Here is a 16,801-nt window from a genome sequence, read left to right as displayed (position 1 = left end):
GACTAAAAGCATGTAAGATAGCTGTGTAATAGCATAGATGATCAAGTTCCAGCACCCATGCTAGTGTACTGAACTGTTCACTACTATAGAACTTCAATATTATAGAATTCGCTACTATAGAAAATACATTAAGAGCTTTCTTGACCTTTGATTCTTTCCAGTCATGGCAGAGGTCACATAGTTTGAATCAGCTCAGAGATAAAGTGAACAGGAAACAGCAAAAGACAACCTGAACTGGGGTCGAAGGAATAAAGGTATTTTCTGGGTAATACAGGAATGCAGGCAAAGATACGAAGAAAGCTACCTGCTCAAGAGAAGCAACCTTGAGAGGTGGACATAAAAAGCTTCCGAACTTGCCGTTCCATATCTCCTGGACAGTCTAGATTTATCTCACAAAAGCACAGCTTGAAGCAGGTTCCCTAAATTATAGCCCTATTGCAGTGGCTCTTTGAGACCTGATGTGCCCCATAGGATCATTATGGATCTGAGGGGGAGACTAAGTGCCGCTGGAAGAGCTAAGAAGCCTGTGTCTTCCACCAGTCCAACATTCATGACAGTAAGGTCATCTTACCCAACTGCAGAATGGGAGTGCTACCTCAAAGCCATCTACCAGAGGTTTCATTCCTTCTTGCTTGCAACATGCAATTGTGACTGCTTTGTGTTATTAATGAGGGAATGTTGGAAAAAATCCCCATGACTTTGTTGTACATGTTGCTTGAGAAAAGACACACTACCGGTGGCGAGACCTCACAGCATGCTAATACTTAAAGCATATATGCAAAAGTTTGAAACCAGAGGTCTTGTTGACCCTAGAAGAAAAAGAAGATTCCAAACAGGGGCTCAGAAAAAAACCTCCCATTTCATCTATATTTGCTCTTGCTTTATTGATGAATGGATGCAGCTTGCCTGTGTTGTGGTTTTGCTGAATTTGCATACATTTTATTTCTGAGCAATTATAGTTTCAAGAGCTGGCTGCAAGGTATGCAGCAGAAGAGCCCCATTATCTCTTCTGTCCTCTCTTTCACTGAATTTCTGAGCTTGGGGTCTTGCTTTTGAGCAGAAATGTGTGGTGGGGACTGTAGGGACTAGATTACCACAGAGAAAGTGTGAACCTCCATCAGAGTTTGAACTTTGGTCTAGAGAAAACAACGCAATATTTCAATCTGCAAAATCACTGTGGGCCATAAAGACCTACAGATTAAAAGCCCACAGTATAGCAAAACTTAACACAAAATCTCCATGGCTTTTAAGGGAATTAATTCTACCTTGTTGTTTCCATTGAACCATGCAATTTAGAGAAGTATGATGTAAATTTGCTCAGAGATCCTCAGGAGGAGACACGGACTGCTTGAGGGTGTCTGTGGGGTTGTTTCCCCCTTGTCCATGGCTGGGTAGTTGATTTCAGCTGTTGCACTGCCGTGGTGCAAGATAGAATGGGAAGTCTTTCCTGCGAGGTTCAAAGGACAACGAGAAGTCAGTGCTAGGACAGGATGCAGGTTTTGTGGGGGAACATCTGTGATCCCTTGTTCCTTCTTGTAAGTATTTAATCTGTTATATCACTATGCAGTCTGGTACTGTAGGAAGATACAAAATTGTTTCATTTGACATCAGTTCAGCTTTTTTTGGCCCATTCAGTCCAAAGATAGACTCATTATGGCTGCTGTTTACCAGGAGGCATTGTAGAAAAAATTTAGCATGCATTTATTTAAATAACATCTGATATATTCTGGAGGATAGACAGCATGGAGTAGCTGTAGTGCTGTTTCCAAAGAGTTTAAATGGCATCCTTGGCAAGAAAATAGAGAGGAAGGAAAGATCTGTTACATGTGCCTGTGTATTGCCCCTAGAATAGGATCAAAGTTACAAAAAGAAACTGTGGTTTTGTTTCTCCACAGTTGTTAGAGTTCACAAACTTCCCAGGATCTACATTTCAAGGCTTTCATCAACAGATTTTGTACATTTACATTTGTTCAGAATAGTTTCCAGGCAGTGGGTGATTAGTGGTTAGAAATAGCTTGCAGTTTGGTGATAATTTGATTAAGTTAAACCCTTAAGAAAACGAGTATTCCAGATCTTTCATGTTTCTCTGCTTCACCTGTGGACCACGACTCCTTACCCACCCAATCTCACAGGAGGCATCTCCTTTATCTCCTGCATTTCAGAGAGGAACAGATGAATGCTAGTCAGGAAAGACAGGAGGATGCCTCCAGCCAGAATGAGACAGCAGGAAAAGACATTAACTCAAGAAAAATCCCACTTTTACATTTTTCCAGGAGAACTTAAAGTGCAGTAATTATATCCCTCTCCTCAAGAACTCCATGTACTCCAGTTCTTTTGAATTAATTCAGCATTAAGGACTGTGCTGTGCTCCTGCACACTGTGGAGTCAGTGTCTCCAGAGGTGGAGGAAGCACAAGATTCATGGTATCTTGAGAAGGCTCTCACCTCCTTGACATGCCAAGGAGGGCACCTCCCAGTAGCATTATCTGGGGGAGTAGCACTCCTTCATCTGTAAGTCTGAGGCATTCTGCAAAGAAATGAAGATGACCCATACTTGTACGTTTCCATGCTGCCTAGTGAGCCAGAAAATAGGGAAAATAAAATTGAGGTAAATATTCAAAGTTTAACCAATTTTTAATTATGTATAAATGAAATTAATTTCCTAATGTTGTGCGAGCTGGGCCGTGGATTTTTTTTATAAGAAGGTGAAATAGTATAAGAGTACAGCTTGACCTGTCAGTCCTTGCTAGTAGAAGGACCATCCTGTGTCACGCTCCTTCATTCGGAAGTGGGGAGAGTGGAAGGGAGAGTTAAGTACTTAAGTAGATACTTTGACAAAAATCTTTGCTTTACTCATTTACTTCAGGAAATTTTCGTTAAAAATATTGATTGAAAAAAGGATAATGTCTTTCTGCCTTCCTGTAAAAACTGTCAATATATGCCTGTCATAGTCACTGACTCACGTATTTCCAGTTGGTGGGACTGGGTTTACAAATGTTTGGACTTACAAACACACGTAGATTTCCAAGTGGTTGGTTGAAGTGGTTTTGCAGATCTTGTGATAATGACGTATCATTCCTGTGTCTGAACTATAGTCTTAATATCAACACAGATGGTGACAGAAGGAGAGAAACAGCCTCACCTTTCCTTGTGTCCTGGAGACTTTTCTAGCACTTGGCAAGCCAGCATGGCCCTGTATGGAGGAGCTGCTGCTGGCCACCGTCTCACAAAAGAGACCAACCCAGCTTTTCATAGGTACCTAAATAAAAGGTAAAAAAGGACTGGTGAGACCATTCGGTCCATCTTCCTGGATAACAGCAGCCATAGACTTCCCTTGAATTAACTCCCATGGCGATTACAGCAGGCATCCCACCTTTGTTTTTCAGGTGGTAATACCACCATTGCCAGAAGCTGACATGGCTACAGCTGTTACTGTCTTTCTGTATCCCTGTCCCTGTATCCTAGCAGCATAGGTGACATTAGTGGTCCGTGTATCCTTGTTTGGGACACTCTGAGCTGTAGTAGATTTTTCTCAGGCAGTGCATCCAACTTCATTTACAGGACCCGTGTATGAAGAACATGTGAGATCCCTCAGGAAGGTTTTCAGTCTAAACCTATTTAAAACTTTATATGGAAAAAGAAAGGTCTGAAAGTCCACACTCAGCAATATAGTATGCATGAGTTAATTCACCTTGAAAGAGGCCTTTAAGAGAACTTGCAAATGCATGCTGTGTTAGGGATAGGACATGGGTGAGTGCACAAGAGCAGCACCAGATAAACAGAAAACATTGCAGCAACCTAGCTAAGAGGTCATGGGATCCGCGTAGCTGGCAGCACTGCTAAGCAGATTGGTTTGCGCTGTGGCCGTTTTTTCTCACAGATGGGATAAAAATAAGATAGATTAAGTATATCCAAGAAAAAATAGTTTTGCAAAGGCTTGAGCAAGCTGCCAATGTCAGCAAAGGGAGCCAGTAATGTAAGCAAACTTCAGAGAAGGAAAGCTGCAGAGCGTCCTGCCGGAGAGAGCAAAGGGGACCCGCTCTGCGCACGGGCTGGATGTGGGGTGAGGGGTTGGCCGGGCTATTAGGTTGATTTGTGTCCTCTGTGTTTACCAAGGCAGATCCCAATGGAGAGGGAGGTTTTTCTTTTAGCTAATAAATACTCCTGCCTCTAATTTAAAATGTTTTCCCCCCTTCTGTGGCCCTTTGAGTTAACCTCTGCCATGCCAAGTAATTCAGACTGATAGGTCGGTGCTGAGGTCCTTACAGAAATTTAGAGCTCCTTGTCACTGCTATTAATGTCTATTCTGCTTCTTCAGGGTTCGAGCTACATTTGGTTTTGGTCTTGCATCCAGATTTCCATCAGATGCTTAGGAATGGCCGATTTAGGCAAGGTGAGGAACTTCTCCCTTAAACTGGATCTTGTATCAACAGAGTGAGCAGCAACGCCTCGGCCATCTGGTTGCTCCCTGGTAGGCATGAAACTGCAGCTAGGATGCATGATGAAGCAAAAGTAGATGGTATATCAGAGCTTTGTGGAACTCAGATGAGCAATAGTTACAGCTTCTCAGTGTCTCTCTAGTAACTGGCTGTGAGTTTGGTCTCAGTCGGTGGCAGATCATCTGCCTTCATTTAGCCGCCTGTGAAAGCGGCTTCCTGTTGATTTCTGCTCTTCCTTTCCTTTTTTTGGAGAGTCACTACAGCTAGGTCAAGGCTAATGGTATTGTGACTCCAAACATTAAGTCTTCAGGGGTGCTAATGTATAGAAAAAACCCTTACCTGTCAATAAGAGGGGAGACCAAGTCTGAAATGGTGTTCCTCTGATCTGGAAGTACTTTCTCTGCCGTGGTGAGGTGTGAATGGTAAGGTGCATGGCCAGAGGGAACAAATGCCAGAGGATGTCATTCTCCACTAAATAACATCTATTTGTTGGTCCGTGGTGTACTTACTTCAGACAGGTTTTTAAATGCACTTAATTGAGACAGAAGTAATGTTGGTGAAAGGGGGGTTGGGATGGTGTAGGGAACATTCTGGGGATAAACATCTGCCTCTTTTTGGTTAACAGCCATATTTGTTACATTTAAACAAATACCACTATCTGACCCAGAGTTGTGGAAGGAGGCCAGAAAATAAACCGTATTGCTACTGATGAGATAATGGATCAGGAAAAAAAAAAGAAAAAGATTGCAGTGCTAAAAAAAACCCTCAGTCAAAAAGCTGTTTCTTATTTCTTTTTTACATTGCCCTGAAAACTAACACAAGTGTAGTTTTCAGCTCAGCCTCACTTTGTAGAGTTGGTGGGTTTTACACTTTGTGAAAGAGAATTATAACTTTCTTTTCCCACGTTGTTTGAGAACTGCATTAGAAATGTGTCTGAGTGGCAAAGTTCACTCCCCTCCATGCGTTAGGGCCAGGGGTTTGATGTGTTTTATATGAGAAATAGTAACCAGATACAAAAATTGCATCAAGATTCAGATGGCCAAGAGGGAGTTGGATCAAGGCATTTGCTTTGGCCCACTTCTCTCTAACTAGTGTCTGTCTGTCTGGATCTGTGGAGCAATGCCATTAGTGCCAGTGCATCGATCCCTCTGTCTGTCTGGCCAGCCACATCGGTCTCCCATCTGGGTATGATGCAATTTCCTTTGGTTCTTTATTGGGAGATTAAAGGAGTTGCCTTTTCTCCCTTTTCCTTGTAGATAATTTATTGTTTCTGGATTTAATAACTTTTTATATTTGAAGGTTTCCTGCAGATGGATTAGGAGCAAATGCGAACATTGCAATGACAGCATTTTTAAGGCAAGTATCTATAGTATAGGCTTCCTGTTCCCTGATCCCCCTATTGTAGAGAACACAATTCACATATATACCCTAGCTGTCACTTCAAAGGCAGCTTTGGCTAATAGGTATTGTTTCTTACCGTAAATTTAAGAGGAAAACTATTTTAAATATCTTTCTGGTAGCTGTTGGCAAGTTCAATGGTAACATTAAGAACTGCTTCAGAAGTTCAGAATTCTTCTCCTCTTGGTATTTGGCCCATTGGGTAACGTATGTGCTCTCAAAACAGTGGGACATCACTCTTTATCACCAAGTGTTCCATCTGGAGGTCCCTCCTACCCAGAAGGTTCCTTTGCCTCTCTTGTAAGCAGCAAATGGCACCTGCCATAATGAGTCAGTAGCGTCATGTAGGGATTTACTTGAAGAAGACATTGAGCTGGAGATTTGGCTCGAGTTATTACCTCCGGTGCACCTGCCATAGTGGCCAGATGTAATTCCATAAGGTCTCACAGGGCTATACCATCTTAGCACATGCCGTCTCATCCCCTGGGAGTTGACCCCTTGGCTGCGAATTTGGCTGTCCTGAGCTGACTGGGCACAGGTTGACTTCGCTGAAGCCATTTTGTCCCTGCAGCCCTGTGCCCCACAGATAAGCTCTGCTTGTTGGACTGAAAGGGACTGCTTGTTCTTCAGACCCAGTGGTGAAGTTGTGCCCTTCTGGGCTCTCCAGGGCGCAGTTTCAGTCCTGACACCTTTGGGGGATATGGCTGTTCTTTCAGGACACAGCTAACTAAAGCTTTTGTTTATTTTTATTGTTAAGCAGAGAAGAAAGAAGAAATACAGATGTCTGTGAGCTCTGCAACAAATTACAGACACCACTTGATGGCAACTTTGGATTGCTTCCATACTTCCAGTTGTCCCGTTTTCTCAGATGTAGAAGACTCCCCTGAGTCTGAAACTCTGTCCTTAACGTTTCCAAGGACCGTTTCTTTCTGCAGCTGTTCTGATGGATTTTTTTTTTTTTGTTTTGTTTTTCTAAGCAAAAGTCTGCATGGGAATGGTCTTTCCAATTGTACCTCCTTGGTGGTATCGCTTCTGTTGGTGTTACATGTCTGGGTCCCGGGGCTGCCATAGACTGGCAGCATGGATGAGCATCTCAGGTGGGGTTTTGTGCAGTGAGACTCAGAGCAGTGCCCTGCTTTATCACGAGGTTGTGAAGAGTAGCGTTTTGGAGATTGCAAGTTGTTTGGGCACTGCAGTAGATGGCAGCTGCATTAAGTACATCCTCACCACATGCATTATACAGGGTCTTGTGCTAGTTTCAGCAGAGAGCCCAAAGAGGAAATTCTCATGTCTGTGAGATGTCTTTCTAGCCCAGAGCCAAGACGCGGAGGGGAAGCAGCTGATGCAGTCACCATTGCTTTACTTATCTTGTGTGTTACTGTTGCGGGCAGACACCTTGCCTTGACTCTGTCTGGGCACGCACTCTGGCTAGGAGGAGGCAGGTAACAGCTCTGCGACGTGTCTCCCAGCTGACGCCTGCCTGAGGAGGTCTTCTCCTGTATGATGCTGGGAAGCGTGTGCTGGGATTGGCTGTGCTGTGAGGCTGAGAAAGTCTCCTCGGCTCTTGGGAAGAAGCATACATGTCTAGTCATGTTACAGATGGCTTCAGGCTAAGATTTGTCCTTACTGGCTTATTGCAGAAGGTCTAGGAGGATGGTCCTCTCAGGGTTAGGTGGTGTTGTGGTTTAACCCCAGCTGGCAACTAAGCACCTCAGAGCCACTTGCTCACTCCCCCGCAGTGGGATGGGGGAGAGAATCATAAAAGTGAGAAAACTCATGCATTGAGATAAAGACAGTTTAATAAGTAAAGAAAAGCCACATGTGCAGCAAAACAAAACAAGGAATTCATTGACTACTTCTCATTGGCAGGCAGGTGCTCAGCCATCTCCAGAAAAGCAGGGCTCCATCACACGTAATGGTTACTTGGGAAGACAAATGCCATCACTCCAAGCATCTCCCCCTTCCTTCTTCCCCCAGCTTTATATGCTGAGTGTGACATCTTACAGTATGGGATATCCCTTTGGTCAGTTGGGGTCAGCTGTCTTGGCTGTGTCCCTTCCCAACTTCTTGTGCACCCCCAGCCTACTTGCTGGTGGTGTAGGGTGAGGAGCAGAAAAGTCTTTGACTCTGTGTAAGCACTGCTCAGCAATAACTAAATCATCCCTGTATTATCAATGCTGTTTCCAGCACAAATCCAAAACATAGGCCTATGCCAACTACTGTGAAGAAAATTAACTCTACGTTAGCCAAAACCAGCACAGGTGATAGAGGGACAGTCTTTCTACACCCATCTGCAGGTATTTCCAGTGCTCTGTGGATCAGTACATTCCCACTCTACATTCTGTCTGCTGTAACTCAATAATCAGTAATTCTCCCCATGAGAAACCTCAAATCTGTCTGTTTTAGTGGCCATCAGATGAACAGTAATAACCAATGAGCAATGAGTGTCTGCTAAAGATGCAGAAACAGCCTTTATCAGAGGCAGCTCTGCAGCTGATAACGATCTCCTTCAGGGAGAAGCTTTTCAGGGGGAGTTCCCACCTCACTAGATCTTTGCTTTACTTGAAATTGTTTTGGTTGTGTTTCTTGGTTCAACATGCCTCCAGTCCTTTTAGTTGGTATGAAGGTTCACATGTGAAGTCTCCATCTATGGAGCCCCATAAGGGCTTGTAAACCTCTTTTTCTTGAACGCATTGACACTTCCCCCTGTAGTAGGGCAATGAGTGACAGGCAGGGTTTAGCACTCATGATAAGCCCCTGGATGGGGTGGGGAGGCACTTGGACCGTGTTGGACAGAGGATTTTAGGGCTTCCCTCTGGTAGGAAGGGGGATCCATCTCTAGTGACAGTTCACAGCCCTGCAATGAACACAATCTATATCCTTTGTAACGATATCTTTTTTCTTCCTCCTCAAATAAAGCGTTGCTTTCCTTACCTGGATTTACAACTCCCTCAGCCAAACTGTATTAATAAATTTCCCAGTAAAGACATAGCTAGTCTCTGCCAAAAAGATTTTTTGCTCATGTAGTTTAACTGTATTGCTTGGAAGGAGAAACTGAGCAGCAAATAACATTCCTGGCCTCAGCATGAGGTACTCTGTTTGCATAGCCATGTCCAGTGTGTGATTTTTCACACGTCTCATTGACAGAGTATTACTGGCAAAATGTTTATGTACAAAATGAGCCAGTGTCACTTACCTTCTCCATCTGCTGGAGAAGGTCCACTCACACTCAGCCACCTTGTACCAAAAGCCTAATGGAGAGAGCTGCAGAGCTGGTGGCACGGTGGGAGATGCAGTAGAGAACAGAAAGAGTTAAATGCCAAGTTTTGCTGCAGAGCTTTTCATCATCACAGGTTGGGAAAGTGGAAACAGACTGAATAAATGGGCCTGATGATGCTGAACTATGAGCAGGTTTTGAACCCTCAATCCCCCAGCACACCAGCACTTAGCCCTCGGTCTCCTGCGTTATACAACATTACACAGCCCTCTTAAATGGGCCAATTATTTCTCTATGCAAGAGCAACTTAATTTTCCTGTCTGTTGACTATGAAATATATATGTAATTTTCTTCAAGAAAGCCCATTTTTATTTGCAATTCTATTGAAATCAATATTCCAAAATGCCATTTCAATAAAATCGAGGTTGTAAAGTAAACAGGGTAATGAGAAGACAAGCACTGTAAATAGATTTTCAAATGTCAGACAGTTGATATGTATTTTCAAATATATAACTTGATTTTTACAGTGATAATTATAGGAGACTGGTAGCAGATGAACAAGAACTACAGAAGGAGAGGAACGATGTGCAATTGCCTGTGGTTTTCTCCTTAACTAGTGGCAACCTGCAGGTGTGTATGGGACTCCCCTTGGTTGAAAAGGGAGGACAGGTATTGTTTTTATGTATGGTCTTGGCTGGAAAAAGGCAACTTTACACTGTACTTAAAGCCTCTAGTATTGCAGCAAGTCAGCTCCTGGATTTTTTCCCTCAACAGTGCATAGGGGTTAAAGGAGGAAGAGGGCATTAGGGAAGGGCTGCAGGGGTCTCTGCATGAGCCAGTATTGCACTGCTGCCCGAGCTGATGGTGCTGGAATCGCCATCTCTCCGATGTCTGCAGATCGGCCAGCTTTACCTAACCTAACATGCTACACAAACGACTCCCTCTTGCTGTTCCCAGGAACGCGCGGTGTGTTTCTGCTCTGCTAAGCAGTGGCCACGTTCCAAGCAGCAGCGGCTGCATTTTTACGCTCTTGTATTGGAACAGGACTCAAATAGTTTGAATCATCACTCGCAGTCACCCACAGCAGAAATGCTTGTGATTAGAAACTTGTGAGATCATCCCTGTAGCTTGCGAAAAAGGTTTGGCATCTTTCTGGGAAGAAAAGCAACTGGTGAAGAAATGATATGCCCCCAGCTGTGAAAGCTGACACAAAGGAGGCAGGTGTAGAAGTGCCACATCACCCTGAAACGGCTTTGAGGTTGTGGATGAATAGCAAACAATGCTATATATTTTTTGTATTTTCTTAATTGCAGTATACCTCCCTAAAATATTGTCCTGATTTCCCGAGGGATTGTAAGACTCAAAGCTGGTTGATTTGCAGGCCAGAGAGGCATAAATGGACTAACTCCTGAATTAAGCTTTCTAAATTAATTGCCATTTTGTTTAGAAAGAAAGTTTGGGAACACTTCAACATGAAATGAAAGAAGTTTACAAGAAAGTAAGTGAAGTAATAATCTGTTTGAAAGGAGAATTGAGATACGATTTCTAAATGATAAAAGAAAAGACAAGACATAACAGCATCTCCTGTCTTTGCAGAGCTGGTGAGCAGGGGTGTGACATTTGGTGGATGAAGAGAACATTGCTTTGGGCCTGGAGTTCTCCATCCTGATTCATTTTTCAGGCTTGTCACCACCTGCACTTGGATTTTTGAGAGTGGGAAGTTTCCTGCCCATTGATGAGCAATTAGAGGGGTGGGTGCATCTGTGCGATGTCTGTGGCATCCCGCAATGGGCTGAGCTTTGCTGAACTGCTGTTTGTCACCTTGCTGATTTTAGCCGGGTGCTCTGGATTTCCGAACGACAGTGATTTTTTTTAATTCAGGAAGCTGCTGTCAACATCACCTTAAAAGTGGGCTTGGGTATTTTCTTTGATCGGGGAAGCAGATACGGTGCTGCCACACTTTGCTGCCGGGAATCTAAGGTAGGACTCAGACCTCCCAAAAAATGTTCCTGTTGTTTTGTCTTAATCCAGGAAATGAGGCTGGCATCTTTCTTATTTCTGCTGTTTAGAGAGACTTAGTGCTTTCATTAGATGCTGGATTTTGATCCGAGCTAATAAAAAGCAAAGAAAAATCATGCACACAGTCTGGCAGGAGGACTGAATATCTGTGCAATATGAAAGGTCCTCTCAGGTGCGGCTTGTGCTGTATGGTTTGTGTAGTGTTCCGCAAGGCCCTGTCAGTGCTGGGGTTTCCTGTGGCTCATAGCATTCCTTTACTATTACTTTTCTTTTTTTGTCTTGCTTTGTAGAATTTGATCTCTGCTTTAAATTATGTCTCTGGTAATGTGTGCGCTCTGATTATTGCAATGTGCCTCGCTGAATAGGGATCATTCCCTTCCTCAGTCTCGATTCGCTTCACCTTGGCTTATAACTTTACTTTCTGGGGAAAGGAAAGGTTTGTTTTCCTTTGGGATTGTTGGAGATGATGGTCTTTGATTTCTATGTCCATGGCCTGAAATCGTTCTCAAATCCAGCTGTCATATTGAAATGATTTACTTCCTTCATTGTTTGAATCTCCCCGTTATTTCTTGCCAATTCTGTGTGCAAGAACGTTCATTCCTGCATTTACCGGGGCTTTCTGTGTCTGACTGGACTGGCAGGTTCACATGTGTCTTTCATAAGGAGGATTTTGCAGACAAGAACTCCCTGGAAAGGGATTAAGCTTTTTTGTTGTTGTTGTTGGTCCTGAGTTTGTTGCTGCTGAGAGGATGATAAATGCTGTGCACAAGACACACTGCAAAGAATGCGTGTCCCTGTGAGAGGATGGATGTAATTGTCTCTTTGCCTGTTGTCACCTATATTATAATTAATGTTAATGAAAAGCCAACAAGTGCTCATAGTGCAACAACCCATGCAGTGCAGAGCAGCTCTGGGGTTGTGACAGAGGGCTGCTCAGTAATTCTGAGGCAGTGTCCAGTGTGGATAAAGCAGGACTTCTTTTTCTGCATATCAGTATTTAAGCCTGTTTGTATACTAATTCCCTATGGATCAGGCACCTCCATTCAGTATATGTTTGCTAGTGGTGGATAACATGAGAAAAGTTCTGTTAGTGCAGTGAACTAGCTTTTTTTATGTTTCTGGGGGTCTGTTAAATTTTTTTCGATAGATGGATAAAGTGTTGGATTTTTTGATATCTACATTTCCGCTGAAGTGCCTAAACCCAGACCTCCAAGTAGTAGCCATCAGTGCTTATGTGGTATCTGCAGGTAAGATTATGTCTGAACACCTTGAATGGGTTTGTTGAAAGCCCTGTGAAGCAGAGAAGCCCTGTTCCCCCAGCATATGGGTCCTTCAGGCCGGGGATCACACAGGCAGTTGTGGGGCAGAGCAAGGAAGCAGCTTTGCTGCCTTTAGTTTACTCTGACACTGATTTGCCTTGGTGGCCTTGGGCAAGTCAATTAACTTCCACGGTTTAGCTTTCTCACTTGGCAAAGGTGAATGCTACGCTGGTTTTACAACATAGACGGTGTTTTTGAGAGTTAATTAGTTGGTGTTTGAAAATTAGTTGGTGGTTATAAAAACAATAGTTTTATATAGGAGTTATTCATCGAGTCCTTGGTCCCTCTGCTTGGGAGGGTGTTAATTGCTGTCTGCTTACGGGATGGCTCTGATGAGATGAGAGTAAAGGCATATGGAATTGAGTGTGTGATTAACAAAGCAAGCCTGGGGTAGAACAGATTCCCCAGGCAAGAAACTGAGTTGCTGTTGACTGGTAGCCTTCCTTCTGGCAAGTATTCCTGATAAGGGCCAGTTCAGGGAGCACCCCATGATGACCCCAAGCTCACCTTGGGGCTTTCAGGTCTTCTCACTCTCTTTCAGAGGTGCTCAGCCATGTAAGGGCTGGAAGGGTCTGAAATTCCCTCTCCCTCCTATCTGTGTGGCCAGGTGAGGAAGTCAGGAACGTAATTTCATGCACCATAAATACTCATAATTCCAGGTACTTATGGTTCGAGCATGCACATTAATGTGGTGCGAGCTCTCTCCCCTGGCTGGAGTCGGTGTAATCACACTTAGGACCTGTTTGTCTTGGCGGAGCTGCCCTTATGAATGAGGTAACTTAGGAAAAGACATTCCTTCACTCATGGCAAACAACTAAAAATATCTGAACTTCCACAGGCCCGGGGAGGAGAGCAGGATTTGGGGTAAAACTCAGAGCATGGACCTCTGGAGATGCAGTTTTGAGCTCCTTGTAGAGCTGAGTGGGGGCTGCAGGTCCCCATCACCCTGCACACACCACCTTTGCTGGGCCGGGCTTTACACACATGGTGTGTCTTGGGGCTTAAATTGCTTTGCTCACATGTAGCCACTCAGAGAATGCATGTTACAGTAAATGACCTCTGTTCTTGCTGAAAACCCTGTTTTGCTTCTCGGCGACTTACATATTGAGTTTACAAGAGTGATGCAAGAGCTCCTGCTCTACAAATAGCTGTGAGAGCATCTTGGATGATAACTGCTGCTTTGGGACAGAGTATGCAGCACTCTTGTTAACCGAAGACGGGTTGAAGATTAATATGCTTTTCTTCTGCCCTTTAAAATGAAAATTAAGCAGCCTTCCTCTTTGATGATGGGAAGAGATACTTGTAAAGGCTTAAAGCTAGGGCTGTTAAAGTATTTGGACACGTAGGGATGGCCTAGCTTGAACTGACCAAGGGCTGATACTTGCCTTTCATTTGTGTATGTGCCTGTGTTTAAGAGAAGTTTTTCAAAATGAAACAAAAAAGCATCATTTCCCAACCCGAAGGAAGCTAATGAAGTGGTGTAGTTATACTTCCCCCCAAAGACCTTGATCCAAGCCTTCGCAGACAAAGAAAAGGGCTTGCTCAGGTAGTGTTTATTATGCAGTGAGAGTTCCTGTTGCTGCTTTTCCCTGTGCAGCTGGAACCACAGCCCTGTCTGTTTTTATATGTACATGCATGCGCTTACTTAGAGGCACTTCATAAATCACATTTGAAAAGTGCATTTTTTTGTTGTTGTTGTTTTTGGAATTTGCCAATAAACAAGTCAACTAAGAAAAAAATCAAACCTGGGATTGGTTCGGTCACCAGCTCTGGGTGGAGGCGAGCTACAGAGATCAACATATTTACAAGCATTCAGTAGCTGGAATGGGTGTATTGGCTACTTTTTTGGCAAGGCTGAAGTTGCTTGATTATTAAGAATGATTCTTTATTATTTATGTCACCCATCTGAGGCTGCTGTATCTCTGCAGATGTGCCCTAAAGCAGGGAAGCAAAGCACAGGCAGTGCAGCCGGACTGCTTAAGTTTTATTGGAAAGCGCTGCTTTTTCTGTGAGAACAGCTTTTTACGGCCAGCCAGCTCCATCTGCCCTTGTTTCCCTTCCAGGAATGCAAGGGGCCGGAGAGAACAAGAAGCAGGGAAATGCAACTTTGATTGAAACTCTGGGGGACCATGAAAGAGAGCAGAAAGCAAAGCAAGAAAACCATAAAACCACTGTAGTGGGGGGCAGCGAAAGAATGGCACAGTCCTGAGAGAGTCACGGGGCAGTAGGAGCTGTAGCTCCTCTTTTCTCAGGATGCATTTTGACTCTTGCTATGAAGAGTCCTCCAGCTCATAACCTTCACTAAACAGGTTGTATTGAGATTTGGTCCTTTTAAAGTCCAAGGGACCATGGATGTGTTTTTTACTCATTTCCTCTTGTAGTGCCTGCAATGGAAAAGGCTGTACCTGTCTATGAGTTTATGGGTCAAAAAGCTTTGCATTAGCCTTTGGTACCCCACAGGGTGCTGGGAGATGCTGTAAGGAGAACTGAGGCCAGGAGAGATGTAAATCATGATCCCCGTGAGCACTTAGGGGCTTGTGTGCATCACCCAGGAATCAGGACCAGACACTACTTCTCCCAGTCTCAGCTTGAAGGCTGCAGGGGCCAAACACCATGCTTCCAGCAATTTTTCTGCCTCCGTGACCAGGGCCCAGTTGAGGCACCCAGTAGGTGTTTGCATTGTGTGGCTGATGCCTGAAGCAAGGAAATGTGATCTTCTTCACTTAGACAGCTGTGCTGGCCAGGCTTTTGTTCTTGTTGCTCCTAAGAGAAAAGCAACAGTATGGACCATCAGGGCTGCTGTAAGGGACAGAGGCCTTCCTCGCCTGGGTTGCAAAACTCAAATCTGTCCATGTGACAGTGAAGCTTCACAGAAAGACTCTGCCCTGTGGCTTTTGGGCTCAGGGCTATGCAGCTGCTGAGCTTCCCCAGGAGGAGAAGACAACTCCTTCAGCAAGGCTCTCTGGTCCCTTCAGAATGTGGAAATTATTAAGCTCTCCTGAGACTGAGCTGGGGTTTATAAGTGCATCTCTTGTTTCCTGAGCTCCACAGACAAGGTTGCAGAAGGTGGCTGTTGCGTGCACATTTTTGATGGAGAACTGTTGTGACTGCTGGGCTTTGTGCCGAAGCTGGTGCTGTCAGTGTGGTAAGAGACCGCTGGAGGAGACGGGTCCTTTAGGGGCCCTTAGCTGAGCTGGTGGCTTTCCCGGGCATGTGAGATGGATGCCAACCTTAGATGTCAAAGTAAGTCTAGGTATGAAGAAATTTAGTGAGGTGCCTGGGCAGGAAATCAGTAATTTTTTTTGTGACTCATTTTGTTTGTGTTAACCACTTGCCTTCTCCCTGAAGTGAAATTTGTATGCCTGAGTGCTGTGTCATGAATCCTACCTTAAGTGGTACAGCCAGAGTGAGAAATGAAACGAGTGCAAAGAAAAAGCAGGCAGAACCCAAGCTGCTGCTCCAAGGTTTTCCATCTGTACAGCTGTACAGCTGGGACCAACCTTAGGGATTTTTCTTTGCTACAGCTGATGTGGTATCACCAGCAAAATCCTTCACGCCAGTGGCCACAGCTCTGGCACTCTCTATCTTTTGTAGTGACTGCAGAGAAAGTCACTACAAAGTCACTAAAAGAAGATGTCTGCATCTTCTTTTCTCTTTGCTTTGCCACGGTGATGCATTTATTTGGGTTAGATGTCAAGCAACAGCCACTGCTAGAACAACACTGCTGACTGCCAGAATCAGGTCACTGCTGGTCACTTGCTGAATGCTTGGTTATTTCAGACTTTGGCACTCTGCAGCACTTAGGTGATTTACAAACGTTGCATTGTGGAAGTTACCATCCAAATCATGCTCTGCTTTCTAAAATACATTGGATGGGCTTTGGGCAGGGGTGAGGCAAGGCAGTAGACATCCTTCAGTACACACTCAGATGTGCTTCTCTGAAACAAAAAGCAATAGGAAAGGAAAGGAGACAGGATGAGCAGCTCCAAAGTCACAGAGTGAAGATGTGGATGTGCGTGGTGGGGTCACTTAATCCTGCTATGAAGAAATGACAGTTTGTTCTTCCAAGGCAGAAGCACAAAAGTTAAATAGAAATACCTTCTTCCTTCAAGGATGAAACCTATCAGCCTGCTGACTGGTGGCTTTTATATTGCTTGAAAATAGCAGTCAAACACTTAACTATCTCACAAGTAAGAGATGCTAATGATAAGTTTTCTGTTTCAAATCACAGTCCTAGATAATTTATGGAAGAGAGGGGATGGGACTTGTAATAATACAGAGGTGGCTTGGGTGCCTTGCCCTCCTCATGTTCAGGAGCTGGGAGGTTTGATCCCACTGAGATGTGTTTTGGGGCATGGGAAGGCATTTCCTACAATCCTCTGCACATGCACAACCCCCAAATCCCCTGTA

General features: G+C 44.2%; 1 protein-coding gene across 5 annotated transcripts in view; it reads left to right on the top strand.

Moving 5' to 3' along the window:
• The window catches only part of EVA1A (eva-1 homolog A, regulator of programmed cell death), a 213,373-nt gene that overhangs the window by 154,066 nt on the left and 42,506 nt on the right, over positions 1-16,801 (top strand). The gene's annotated exons all lie outside the window — the stretch shown is intronic.

Source organism: Athene noctua, chromosome 1 (assembly GCF_965140245.1).
Source record: "Athene noctua chromosome 1, bAthNoc1.hap1.1, whole genome shotgun sequence".
Taxonomy (NCBI): Eukaryota; Metazoa; Chordata; class Aves; order Strigiformes; family Strigidae; genus Athene; species Athene noctua.
The sequence above is the reverse complement of the archived record's forward strand: the minus strand, read 5'-3'. Positions and strand labels throughout refer to the sequence as shown.